Source organism: Balaenoptera musculus, chromosome 16 (assembly GCF_009873245.2).
Source record: "Balaenoptera musculus isolate JJ_BM4_2016_0621 chromosome 16, mBalMus1.pri.v3, whole genome shotgun sequence".
Classification (NCBI taxonomy): Eukaryota; Metazoa; Chordata; class Mammalia; order Artiodactyla; family Balaenopteridae; genus Balaenoptera; species Balaenoptera musculus.
The window spans coordinates 77,615,174-77,628,989 of NC_045800.1; the positions used below are offsets into that span (position 1 = coordinate 77,615,174).

A 13,816-nucleotide genomic window follows, 5' to 3' on the forward strand; every position below is an offset into this window, starting at 1 on the left:
AGACTCTCATAGAGGAGCTAGGAAACGCCAGTTGATGACAAGATATCTGCATTGTGAGATGGGGTCACAGTCGGATAGTAATTTTAGAGCCAAAAAAGGAAAAATATATTGTGCAGTGACCTGAGCGGTGGGGAGGTAGTTAAAAACTGATACAAACATTTGGGCTGGAGAAATTGACTCCGGAATTCGTATACAGAATCCTACGGAGGTGGCGCGTGCCCGCCCTGCGCCCGTCGCGCCCCTCACGTCCCTCGCGCCGTCACGACGTCACGCCCCACCCCGCCCCGCACCCTTCATGACGCCGCGCCCCTCTCGTCCGTCGCGCCCGTCGCGCCCCTCACGTCCCTCGCGCCCTTGCGACCTCACGCCCCTCACGCCATCGTGACCTCACGCCCCTCGCGCCCCTCCTTCCCCTCATGCTGTCGCGCCCCCGGCGGGAAGCACCGAGAGCCAGGCGCCGGAGAACGTTCGCCGCTCGTGCAGCTCAGCGAGGGCCAGGCCGGAGGAGGCGAAGGCGGCTGCGTCCCAGATACCTGGGCGCCACCAGCTCCGGCCCGGAAGATGACTGAGGAAACTGGGAGCAAGCGTAACATGGCAGAGAAGAGGCAGCTGTTCATAGAAATGCGTGCTCAGAATTTTGATGTCCTATGACTATGAACTGACAGATTGCAAAGTACGATTTGTACGAAAAACGATGCAGCCTCTGTCTTGCTGGTCTCTGGAACATGCTGGAAGCCTTTTGAGACGACGGCCTTGATACACTGGACTCAACCCCTGAGATCAGTGTGTCCCGCCTTGGGACCGACCCTCATCCATCTACTGCCAGCTGAGCATGTGCCTTCCTTCTCATGAGTCGGCGTGGACCAGCCCCTCAGCTCCTCCTCGACTTCGTGATTGCTGCTGTGACAGTGAGGCCCGAGGCAAGTTGATGGTATTTTCTGTTAAAGCTGTGTTAGCATGTGTGGTGGAAAAATGCTGGACAAGTTGAGATATGTTTTCTCCCAGATGTCAGATTCCAGTGGCTTAATGCTGTTTAGCAAGTTTGACCAGTTTCTGAAGGAAGTTCTAAAGTTCCCAGCAGCTGTCTTTGAAGGGCCATCTTTTGGTTACACAGAGCACTCAGCCTGCACCTGTTTTCCACAGCCGAAAAAGAGAATGCTGAATATGCCTTTAGACACAGCAATGGCTGATCCTCCTCCCTGGGGCCTTGTCTGGCTACCTCTCAAGCATAGGCTTGCCCACACGGAGGAGGTCTGCCATCCCACGGAGTGCTCCCGTTTCCGGTGCGAGGTGGAGTGCTCCTGTTCCTGGTTTGAACGTGGGATGGGTTTCTGGTACCCGTGCCGGCAGTTGCCACACCCCAAGCTGTGCCAAAATTGCTTTTTGTGTGGCCATGCCAGTGTCCCTCACAGCAACCAATACCAGGTAAAGGAGCATCCCTCCTGGGTAACTGCTTTGTGTCTCAGTCTGTGTCCCCAACAGTTCGTTTGTTTCATCAGTACCACTTTCCTCATAGAGGCCTACCATAAATAAGGGTGTAGTGTCATGAAATAGCAACACTTACATTTATGACGGGGCTTGCAGGTATGTTGTGCTTCATCACTTGATTTGAAAAGCAGAGTTTTTAAAGTATGGGGAAATGGAGTTACGATGACATTGGACAAGGTCCCTTTTATTCAGCAAATTGGAATGTGACAGTGCTCCCTTTCCAAGTGAAAGGTGTCTTCTTGTTTTAAAATTGTGCAAGGGGTACCACCTCTACCCCAAAAGACTTAACTCTCTGAGCTTTAAGGAAGATTTAAAGTTCTTTTTCTCAAGCAAGTTTACTTCGTGCTTATAGGGTTTAAATGTTACAAAGAAAGCTGCATGAAATGAAGTTAAATTTTTGCCTCTGACGTTGGGGAAATACTGTATTTTACAATTGCCACATGGATGTCTTTACTTTCTAAAATAGTCTTTTAAATAACAACATTTGGGTGGAGCTCAATATCTGACTTTTCTGTGGTGTTTATAAATCATGTAATAAGTTTAGCACCAATCATTTTTCCTTCCCTTCTCTCAGTTTATTTCCAGAGTTTTAAAAATGTCATGCTTTTATTTTCAAACAGTTTCTAGAGCCTTGTTTTAAAACCTTTTCCTTTAGTTTTTGTTGGTTAGTTTACTAAAAGGTAGAAAAATATACAGAGTCATAAGTATAATTCAGGATCTAAGTTCTCAGGCCTGGTCATCCTACCGGAGTTTTAAGTATTAGAAAGCTTTGATAAGCGGGGATTTTTCCTCTGTTTTTTTTTTTTTCTTTTTCCTAGTTAACCTTCTTAAAAGTCAACCAAGAAGAAAGCAAGTAAGTTCATATCAGGGATTAGTTAAAAACAAAAACCAAACTTTAATCAAGTGTATACTTTACTTCCTACATTTCTGACAATGTCTTAGATATAATTTTTTATCAGATAGCTTTTCAGTTGCAGTTAAACCATATAATTTTGTTAAAATGAACATCCTATCCTGGGTATTGCTGTGTTGTAAATTCCAGTATTTTTTTTTTTGGTTGAGGTGTCATTATTTTACATTTTTTAAACAAGCAAAGGAAAAAAAAAATAACACCTAGTAGTTTCTTCTCTTTTTCATTGACTCGGGAGAATTTATAGATTTTCAAATAGTTACTTTTTCTTAAAGTACAAGTATCCCACTGTGTTAATTGACTTGTTAACATCTTCAACTGTTTTTGGTTAGAGTCTAACTCTTTACACTGAGATAGCTCTTTGCCCTATTACCGTTTTTTAAATTTATTTACTTATTTATTTATTTTTATTTTTTATTTGTTTTAACATCTTTATTGGAGTATGATTGCTTTACATTGTTGTGTTAGTTGCTGCCTATTACCTTTCATAATGATTGGATTCTCTGGAATGTATCTACTGAAAATCCTCATCCTAGATGTTGGGGCTAGGAGATGAGGAACTTGTTTTTCACCTTAGTTTGAACTTGCTCCTTTAGCTAATTTATAACCCTTATAGAAATGGGAATTTACGTTTATTTAAAGATAAATGACTGTTTGAATATTGCTTTCTGATTTACAGAGCAGTTTTTCACGTGAAAAACTCTGTTGAATTTTTCCATTGCTCTGTAACATACATAAATTGAAGTACAGAAATCACAAGTGAATTCTTATATTTCTGTTTAATCCTCACAACACTCTTGTGAAGTAAGTCTTATTTCTATTCATTGTTATTTTTATTTCAGCTCTATTTTTTTCTAGTTTATTAGTTCATTTTTGTTATAGTGACTTAAGATTTCAGGAAAAATCAAGTATTATCAGCATGCATAATTTTGAAGCTAGTATCATAAATGTATCAGTTCTGAATTTTGACGAGTATATACATTATGTCGTAGATGCATACTGGTAAAGCCTTTTAGCAATATACGTGTGTGTCTGTGTGTGTGTGTGAGTATAACTTGTTTTCAAGATTAGGACTATGTGCAATACCCTAGTTCTTTGAGGAAGATATCGGTGAATTTTGAGGCTGATGTGAGTAAAGAAGTTTCCACTTAACAAAAAGATGTGTAATCAGTTAAGTAGTAATTTCTTTGAAGATTTTCCACTGTATCTGTACTAATATTTTGAATGAATGTTTCTCTGTGTTCACAACAGATGAATTTAGCATGCATTTAACCAACTTCTATATGAATTTACATTGTAGATTTGATATGTCTAGTGTTGGCGTTTGGAAGTTTATTTTGATTTTTCTGACAGTTTTCGTTTAATATTTTATCTAAGTAACTAGCAATATAATTTCTTATTCTTCTAGTCATCAATCCATTCATTTGCCTTTATTATAGAAAAAAAAAATGCCACATGGTACTATTAAAAAAACAAAACAAAAGAATCCTAGGAACAAGCCCTCATTGTAGTAATAAAGCAAGAAGCATGATGGTGGCTAAGAGGCCCTGATATTAGGAATTCCTTATTTAAGGAATAAAAGGGCATTCCACAAACAAATAATAGGGTAACTTTATTCTTTTCAATGACATCCGTTTTGTCCTAGAAAAGCTCAATTAAAAATTAACATTTTCTGGGCATTCCCTGGAAGTCCAGTGGTTAGGACTTGGCGCTTTCACTGCTGGGGCCCGGGTTCAGTCCCTGGTTGGGGAACTAAGATCCCGCAAGCTGCGAGGCATGGCCAAAAAAAATTAACATTTTTCTATGCACAGTATCTAAAATGTGAATCCTCTAGATCAGGAATAGACAAACTTTTTCTGTAAAGAGTCAGAGAGTAAAGATTTTGGGCTTTGCAGGCCATACTGTCTCTGTCACAGCTACTCCATAATAGCAGAAAAGCAGCCATAAAAAATTGGTAAATGAACAGAGATGGCTATGAGCCAACAAAAGTTTATTTACAGACCCTGAAATTTAAATATCCTACAGCGTCACAAAAAATTATTCTTATTTTGATTTTTTTTAAATAATTTAAAGATGTAAAACCATTCTTAAATAGTGGGCTGTACGAAAAGAGGTGGCAGGCTGGATTTTACCATTAGGATATAGTTTGCCAACCCTTGGCCTACATGTTTTTCAGTAGGGTTCCTCCCCTGCCACCAATAGTAGAATAACTTTGACTAGGCCTAATTATAATGAACCTCATAGATGGCTAGGGATAGAGTTCTCCTAACTTAAGTCCAAAATGACATTTTATCATTCTAAACAAAGTATCCCAAAATAATGAAGAATTTGTTATATCTTGAGAAAACATTTTTTAATAACATGTTTTAATAACATGAAGTAAACTTGTCATATTCTCTGTTGGAATTTTTGGAAATAAGCACCAAGATATCTTATACGTAGATAAGTCTTTGCCTTCTTTAAAATTATTTTGAAAAAATTTTAATTCTCCCTCATTTTAATCTGCATGTCTGATTTAAATGCTTAATGATTCTGAGAATATTGATTGAGAATAATTTAACTTTTTAAAACTTCTTAGTTTTATACATAGCAGTTTCTCATTAATATGTAAACATTTATAAAAGTTTGAAAGTAAAAATCATATGGCCTGAGCTTTGCCATTCACCTTTCAATATGTAAAAGGACATTCAATATCTTATTTTTTAGCTCTTCAACTTATATGCAAATAGCTATTTACCAAGTTATTTTAAATAATGTAACAAAATGCCTAAACCCTCCAATCAAAACACAATGCCAGGATCTTGACCTACATCTAAATATTTAGTCTTCTTATGTGATGTACCAACATTCTGAAATTTCTGTTAATATTTCATTATTTCCCAAGTATATAATTTGCACACATCTACAGGCAAAAATATATTTTTTTATGTTTTAACTTTGTAAAAGGGGTATCACTCTTTATTCAGTCCTTTTGGACTCTACCCACTGACTATAGTGGCACTAAGATTTACTATATATGATATTTCACTGTAGCTTATTCATATTGACTACCTGTAAAATATTCTATTGTGGGAATATAGCACAGTTTATTCTTTCATTTTCCCATTTAGAAGAAATGAGTTGTTTTTGCTATTATGAGAACAGCATTTCGATGAATATTCTTACATATGTCGCCTATTAATATTCAAGAGTTTCTCATAGATATGTATCTAGATGTTGAATAGCTAAACCATAGCATATATGAGTGTTCGACTTCAGGAGAAAATGTCAGAATGGTTTTATAGTGGCTGCATAGTGGTTTCAAACTTCTATTTACTACTAGCAATGTATAGCAGATTCTGTTGACCCACATCTCTCCTACACTTTGAACAGAATTTCTCATTTTGCCAGTAGAATGCTTATAAAATGCTATTTAACTGTGGTCTTGATTTGCATTTCCCTGAAGACCAGTAATCTTGAACTTCTCTGTTTATTCCTTTGCAATTTTTCTTTTGGGATATTTGTGCTTATATATTCTTTTTGATACTGATCTAGTTGTGTGTATGGTGAATGTCTTTTTCCAGTTTGTTACTTAGCTTTGAAATGTCTTTAATTTAAAAATTAATCTTTGATGAATAAAAGTGATTAACCTTACTATTTTAAGTTTAGTAATCTTCTCTTTTATAGAAAATTGTTTTCATGCATTATTTAAGCTACCACCTGTATGCTGAACTCTAAAAATATTCACTTATAATTTTTTTCAGTGTTCAAATGTTATCTTTTTTTAGATTTAGTCCTAAATCCATATGGAAGTGATAGTTTTAAACGGTGTGAGATAGGAATCCAACATTAACATTTTTCCATATAAATTATTTTTCCAACTCAATTTATCGAACCATCTCTTCATTCCTACTCATTTGTCATACCACCTCTGGCCTATGTCTAATATCTATACCTACATGGGTCAGTCAATTTCTGATTGGTCAACTGGTTAATTTGCTTCTTGTACACAAAAACCACACTGTCATATTTGCCATTTCATAAAGAATCATAGTAATTGTTCTACTTTTACACACACATGCTCACATGCACAGGGACACACACACACACACACACACACACAATTCTTGGACATTTTAGAATTGTCTCTTAAGTTCTCTGACACATCCTGTTGGAAATTGCATTGAATCTAAAGATTAAAGAGAAATGATATCTTTATAATATACTTCTTATATATGAACACAGTTTACCTGTTCATCTATTTAGTCTTCTTCAGTATTTCTCAATAAAGTTTTTACAATTTCCCCAGGAAAGTTCTTAAACATATTTTTGTTAGCTTTATTCCTGATTATTTCATATTATCTCTTAGTCTCATAAATGGCATACTTCCTTTATTACATTTTCTAGTTATTTACTGCTGATATACAGAAATGCATTACTGTTTCTACATTAATTTTATACCCAGCTTATAATGCATACTCTCTTATTGTCTTAAATAACTTATCCATGTATTCTTTGGGGTTTTCAATGTAAACTTAAATATAGACACAGTTCATTAATTTTGGCTCTCTTCATTACTTTATAAAGTATCTAGAGCTTTAACTTTTTAGGTTCATACCATTTTACAGCCCTCCCCAATTTTGATACATACAGTTTTCATAGCCTTTCAATTCCAAATATTGTTTAAATTTTCATTATGATTTCTTCTTAAACCCATGCATTAGTTAGGAGGCTTTCTTTGTTTCCAAATATTCAGGGATTTCTTTTTTTTAGTTTACTCTTTATTATTTAATTCTAAAGTAATTATTTTGTTATCAAAGATCTTGGTTGGTAGTACATCTATTTTTTAATATATGGAAGGTTTTTTTATTTCCTAATACCTAGTCAGTTTTTTAAATGCTTCATATTTGCTTAAAATAAAATGTGTATTATTTCACTGTTAAATACATAAATCTCTTGTATGTTATTTTAATTCTATTTTAAACACATGGTCCATCTGTTCTAATATTTCTGCTTCTGTTCAAATCTGTTACCTTGCAGGCTTTTTTTTTTTTTAATGATTGTGCCCTCCAGTGTCTTCGTGAGTTCATTTTACCCTAGGAGGAGAAGTGTATCTGTGGGATAGAGAGTAATTTACTCTGCCTTTTTATAACCTGAATCTCTGCAGCAAAGGGACCAGCAATTTTAAATGACCTTAAACATATGAAAAGAGATAAGGGAATTTGAAACAAGAGCATAGAACAGCCTAACTACTGTCTTAAGCATTTTGCATGGGGTGAAGTTGGACCCATGCTCAGTGGACAGAGAACAGATAAGCCCAAGGGTGGCCCTGTACCTATGTACAGCCCTAAGAACAGATAAGTCCTATCTATCAGAGAACTATAGTCAATTACTCACCTTCCTAAAAACAACTCTTAGGTCTGATTTTCATCCTCCTAGAACACCATGATAAAATTCAGATTTTTACTTCAGGAGGACTGGGTGGGGCCCGAGATTCTGCATTTCTCACAATTTCCAAAATGATCATTATGCTGTTGGTCCTAGACATCACTTCAAGTGGCTGGGCTAGATTAAAATTCCCCAGTTTAGAGGAGAGAATCAGAAAGCACCTGCCCTAAAGCCATTATTGCCTACTGGTTTTCTGTTTTTTTTTTTTCTCATTTCCTCTCAATAAGAAAATGAGGGCTTCTGCACTGTGTTGACTTTATGTACTCCTAAGAACACATGGACCAGAGTTCTTGCTCAGGGCAAATGTGGAGGCCAACAGGGCAGGGTCAGAGGAAAAACAAATGCTTTCAGCAGTTCTCCTATTTTACCACTGTTGTGCTGGGTTGACTCCTGACACTGCCCTGCAAAGAATATCTCTCTCTTTCTTTCTCTCTCCTCCCTCCCCCAACCCCCCCCCTGCACCCCCCCCTCCGCCCTCCCCTTCTCTGTCTCTCTTTGTAGTTCCTCAGGGTAAATCTTGCGAGGAGGAGACAGCCAGCACACAAATTCAGCACCTTGGTCAGGACCCACTGGCTAAACAGACTTGGCAACTCATAGTTTAAAAACTGGCAAATTAATAACTCCCTGTATCCTTTCAGCTATGACTTACTTCCCTCCAGCCTTTTACAGTTGGTGAACAACAGGCAATGTTTTAGTGTAATGACTAAATTGAAGACTAAATGGATTGACTAAATTTAGACTACTGCCTGTGGAAGATTTGTGAGGATGAAAAGAGTTAATGTAAATGAAACTGTTAAAACAGTACGTGGCACACAGTAAATACTCAAAAATATTAGCTATTATGATCTGACTTTACTTTTTGTCACTATTCAACTCTGTTGAGCATTATTTGAATCCTAAAACACTTCTCTTTGGCTTCTGGTAACATGTTCATCTTATTTTATTTCAACTTCTATTGTTATTTCTCCTTTGTCTCTTTTGCAGGCTCATACTTCTCTAGCTGGCCATTAGATGTTAAAGATCCTCAAGTCTAGATCCCATAATCACCTTTTATCTTACTCTAAATGTTTTCCCTAGATGTTCTTATCTTACCTGTAGCTGCAATTACCACCTCTACACAAATGACTTCTATTTATCTTTATTCCAAGCCCAGACCTTTCTTTTGATCCTCAGACACATATATAACTGCATTTGAAATTACATGAGCACCTCAAATTCAGCATGTCCGAAACTAGATCCATCAACAGTCCTCACTCTAAATATGGATTTCTTCCAGATTTACTATTTCAGTAAAAAAAATCCTTTGTGTAAGCCAGAAACTCACATCAACATGCAGTTCCCCACCAGTCTCTATTGCTTTTACCTCTGATGTGCCTTGAGCATCCGTCCAGTTTTTTCCATTTGCAAACCACCTGGTCTAAACTTCTGTCTTCCCTAGCTTCAACTAAGTATTGATAGAGAGCTTCTTTACCGTCTACACACAACCAGTCTGAATCCTTCCAAATTGTATATCTCATTACAATCAGATCCATCTTTTAAAAACACAAATCTGACCATGATACATCTCTCTTCAAATCGATCAATGGCTTTGCATTGCACTTTGGCAAATAGAAATGTCTTAACTTTACCTATGAGATTCTTTATGAGCTAACCTCTACTTTCTTTGCCAGCTTTGCCTGAAACCACGCAACTTTGTTCTCTCTTGATCAGCCGTACTGATTTCTTTGATCATCTCCTCTTTCTTGCCACACTCCTTCTCCCTACAAAATCATTGCATATACTATCCTCTCTGTAATGTTAATACCTCCTCTCTTGACTTAGATAACACCTACTCAGCCTTTTGAGTTCATCTCAATTCAAATATCTCTTCCTCTAGAAATACTTTCATAATTTCTCACTTATTCAAATTACCCAATATAAGTTTAAATAGCTCCATGTGACCCTCAATATAGTACATGTCACAATTGCAATTTTATCTTTGCCTGCATGATTATGTGATTTACATTATATCCTTTCTTAGGAAAGTTACATTTGGATAGAAACCATGAATTTAACAGAGGGACTGGTTATTAGTGTGCATTCAGTAAATGCACTTTGAATAAAATATTATAAATAAAATGAAAGTAATGAATGTGCATTTCCAACAGCAAAACTGCATTGATTATAAGGAAGGTTACCAGGTTATCATTGAAATCTAGCAGGACTGGTTCTAGGATTGATCTTGTCCCATGCTTTCCATGGCCTCCTTTGTTCTCCACCACTTTGTTGTTTCATGTTTCTTTCTGGATAGATACATAGATAGATAGATAGACAGACAGACATAGATATATATGTAGATGTACAGGGATCTCTATGTCTTTGCCCATTGATGTTCCCTTTTATTTTATATAGAATAAATTGACTAGTGGTGAATGAACATAATTAAACAGAAAGTGCGTGCTTTCTACAGTTAATCACTAGGCATGAATCCTGCTAAAGAAAATGAAGTTGAAATCTTTTGCATTTGACACAGTGTTGCTTTTTCTTTTTTTTTTTTTTTGTCATTGTAGAGGATTTTTATGAATCTGAAGAATTAGAAGCTTATTTAAAGACCAAAAGGGAATTCCCTGACAGTCCAGTGGTTAGGACTTGTCACTTTCACTGCTGGGGCCTGGGTTCAATCCCTGGTTGGGCAACTAAGATCCCACAAGTAGCCTGGCACAGCCTAAATAAATAAATAAATACCAAAAAAAAAAAATTAATGCAACCTCCTCACCTAGATACTGTGTTTAAAGATGTTTCATGTTATAAACTCTACAAAGCTAAGCAAACACCATTCGTTTTACAAGAGAGCTGGTTTTAAATTGAGGAATCAGGGTGATGGCCAAAACCAGTTTCTGACTTCTGGAACTATAAAATTAGTTAGGTAATGGCATACTTTTCAGCTGATTAATTTTTTTTCTAGCTGGGACATCTGCTGTCATTTGAAAACTGTCCAATATGAATATCTGAAGCAGATGGGAACAGCATGGAAGATGTCAGATTGGCTTGTGGTTATAAGTAATATTTGCTTCTTTTGGATAAGCCTTTATACTGAACAGGCTCTCATTTTTAGCCTTAGGCAATGGTCACCAATCACAGGTAAAAGTAGGCTTGGTAGCCCAGGAGACGAACTACCTTCCATGAAGCAGAGTCTCCAGGACACTACTTAACATTGCTTTGATGCTCACATGTTGTATGATTAAACACTTGGTGAGATCTTGGGGTTGCCAGCTGGACATGATTTGACACCCTTATTAATCTTGAGAAATGTTCCCACTTTTATCCAATTAGAAAAATTTTGGAAAAGCCCTCATGCCATGTGTCTCTGTTGCTTTCAGCAGATAATGCCAGCTGGCAGTTTTCTTTTCATTAACTGAACTGCGTCTTTCGGGATAACTTCAGTGTGTTGTAATTTCACGGGTAAAGATGGTCAGTGGAAAGTGGATATTGCCTCTTATAGGCACCTAAAAAATATTGGAAATCTTTAGAGATCTCCAGATGCCCTCAAGCCCCAATATAGTATCTCTCCTTCTGTGATTGGTTTCCCTTTGAAGCCTGGCTGTAAACCTCAATTCCTTGCATCTAGCTTGCTGGTAGAAGTACTTGACTTTGCCAATGTCATGGTCATCTATGGCAGGGGAATAAAAGAGCACGAAGTTCTTTTAAAAGAGCCTAAAAATTCAGTCCTTCAAGAAGGAAGTTTGTATGGAGTACTTATGATGGTCTGGACCTTTTTCTAGGTACTGATACATTAAAAGAGAGTGTCTGCTCTTCAAGATCTCACAGACTAGTAAGGCCTCAGACATGCAAAAAAAAAAATTTAATGCAGCAAGTTTATAATAGAAATTTGTAAAAATAATAATGAAAAAAGGGGAGAATCTGGGGAAACAAACTTCTATTTGAGTCTTTAGTAATCAGAAGAATTCATTAAGGTACAAAAGTGAAGGGAACATTATTCAGGCAGGAACAAATGTATACAGGTATAAGAATGCACTTTTGGGGCTTCCCTGGTGGCGCAGTGGTCAAGAATCGCTTGCCAATGCAGGGGACACAGGTTTGAGCCCTGGTCCAGGAAGATCCCACACAGCCCTGGTCCGGGAAGATCCCACATGCCGTGGAGCCAACTTAAGCTCGAGTGCCACAACTACTGAGCCTGTGCTCTAGAGCCCGTGTGCCACAACTACTGAAGCCCACACACCTAGAGCCCATGCTCTGCAACAAGAGAAGCCCCCACAGTGAGAAGCCGGTGCACCGCAACAAAGAGTAGCCCCCGCTCACCACAACTAGAGAAAGCCGGCATGCAGCAACAAAGACCCAACACAGCCAAAAATAATAAATAAAATTAAAAAAAAAAAAAAAAGAATGTACTTTTGACCATTAGAAATGCATCAGATGAATGAACAGACAGACAAGGAACTTTCCAGGTCTGTGTTTCACAAACTTTGTGGCCTCAGAACACCTTTACACTCTTAAATATTCTAGGGAATCCTGAAGAGCTTGTTTTACATAGGTTGTATCTGTCAGTATTTACCATATTTTAAATTTAACCTGAGATATTTTTAAAATATTTGTCTTAATTCATTTAAAAGACACACACATAACATACTAATATAAATAACATTTTATGAAATAATTATATTTATTAAGAAAAAATACTAGGAAGAGTGGCATTACTTTATATTTCTGAAAATTTCTTTTATTTCTTGGTTAATAGAACACAACTATATTCTTATATCTGCTTCTATATGCAAGCAGTTACACTATGTTTTTTGCCTGAAATATATGGAAAAAATCTGGCCTTGGCACAGATGGGTAACTGGAACGAAGAGGAGCTTTTTAATGGCCTTTACAGATAATTGTGGTTATTCTTCTTTAATTCTACATAAGAATTCTACAGGTGGCAGGTTTAAAGGTCTGTTGCAATGACAAATCTAAAATTATACTAATAAACTTTTCATAGTCAGTTACCTTAAAATCCATTGATCTGTCTTGCACTGTGAATAGACCTCTTACCCATGAATCATTTTGTAAAATCACAGATTGGCCATTTGGAAATATTGGCTTGTGTTATGCAGATCTTCTAAATGTTGGCACATTTCCTTATTCAATAACAAAAATTACATTTGTTAATATCACCACTAATCTCATCAGAAAGTCACTAGTATTTATTGAGAGGCTGTTGAGTTCACAGTGGCAGATACAGTTTTCCAGAATTCCATTTTTTTGCTGTTAAGGTTGAATTTTATCAGTTTTTTCCTTAAAGCAACAAGTCAAATCTGAATACCTATAGTTTGTCTATCAGTCGTTCTTTCAAGAAAAACGGTGTTCCAGGAAATACAGTGGCAAGTGCAGCTTGCAGCTCAACCTTATAAATGCTCTTCCTTAAGAAAACCATTGTACTTGGGTACGCAGCAAAAGTACTTAATGTAAACTTCCCATTGTATCATCTAGAACATTACAAAAAAGCATGTAGTCAATATTAAAAAAGTATGACTCAAGGATCAAAATATAATAAAATTAGTAATTTCTGCTGCCTCATCAAGGACATTCTTACATGAAACTAGCTAACTAGCTTTTTTTTCTTCTTTTTTTCCTGCAAGTGTGTGGAGGAAAATATACAATGGCTGCTTATACAGTCTGGTGCCATTGTCCTGATTTGTGCTTAGGCACCACCAGTTTTCACCACCACTGTTTTTGAACCATCTGTAAATCCAACACAATAAAAAGAGCAAATAATTCCCAGTTTTGATCTTGAAGGCCCCCTGAAAGTATACCATTCTTTAGAAACTGCTGTTCTACATAAAATTATGAAATAGCTAGAAGAAAGGAAACATAGGAGAAAAGTAAAATTCATTGAGCAATCACTATAAATTAGGGACTAAAGAACAGTAGTCAGAATTCATTTGGTTAAAAATAATTAAAACAATTATTTTTAAAAAATTAAATCAATTAGCCAGACAAAAATAGAAC

The 13,816-nt window shown here is 36.7% G+C and overlaps 1 pseudogene; it reads left to right on the top strand.

Annotated features, from left to right (window-relative positions):
* The first annotated feature begins 561 nt into the window (after positions 1 to 561).
* Positions 562 to 1,533, top strand: LOC118882425 (annotated as a pseudogene).
* Positions 1,534 to 13,816: the final 12,283 nt, after the last annotated feature.